Below are 1,034 nucleotides of genomic sequence, written 5' to 3'. Positions count from 1 at the left end.
TTTAAGGTACATCGGAAAATAATTTTTCTTTATGTTTTTACCACTCTGTTTACAATTAGAGTTCTAATTCTCACTCTCTCTCATCCTCTCACTACAACAACAACAATTTGCGATGGTGACAATCTAGCGGCGACAAGATTGTGATTATTGATAAAAAAAATACGCAATTAATCATAATCAAAACATAGAAATTGAAGACAAAAATGTAAAAAATTTCAATTAAGGCGATCGCTAGTTAAGATGAAAATTGGGAAATTCAATCTAAGGTTACAATCAAATCAGAGAAAAATCCAATAAAACAAATGCAGGAGATATTGAAACAAGAAAATTCATTTTATAAATACAAATAAATTTGTTTTGAAAAAAAGAAGAAAATGGAAACGAGAGTAACAACTCACCTCTAGATTATCGAAGATCAATTAATAGAGATAAGAAGGAGATACATAAAATTAAAAAATTGAATAGGAAGATGGATTTTTTTTTGTAGGAATATAATTTTTCTAAATAAATTTAAAAAATTCTAAGTATACATAAAATTTGACAATAATAATGTGACAATGTTAATTAATGCGTATTTGATTTTGTTGTTTAGCCAAATAACATAAAATTGGGTAAATTACAAATATACCCTTTGAGATTTGCTTAAAGTACAAATTGCTCCCTATGATTTGAAAAATTATAAATACCTCCTTATTAGTATTTTTTATTTAACAGAATTAACTAAAAAAATAAAATTTATAATTACTCTCCTATACAATAATAAAATTACCTAAATTATAAATTGAAACATATTTATAACAAAATTAAAAACTATTAATTGACTTGATGATTTATTAATAAAAGAGGCGATTTGTTCTAAAATTAGAAACCTCAGGGGGTGGAATGTAATTTCTAAAATTACAGGTAGTGATTCGTATTTTAATCAAATCTCAGGGGTGTAATTGTAATTTACCCAATAAAATAAGCTTGAATGTATATTTAGCTTTGGTTGTAAATCTTAAAATATATATATATATATAAAAGAAAAAAGAAAA

Source organism: Camellia sinensis, unplaced genomic scaffold (genome assembly GCF_055761805.1).
Source record: "Camellia sinensis isolate YWXY unplaced genomic scaffold, ASM5576180v1 Unanchor4, whole genome shotgun sequence".
Taxonomy (NCBI): domain Eukaryota; kingdom Viridiplantae; phylum Streptophyta; class Magnoliopsida; order Ericales; family Theaceae; genus Camellia; species Camellia sinensis.
Note: the sequence above shows the minus strand (reverse complement) of the source record.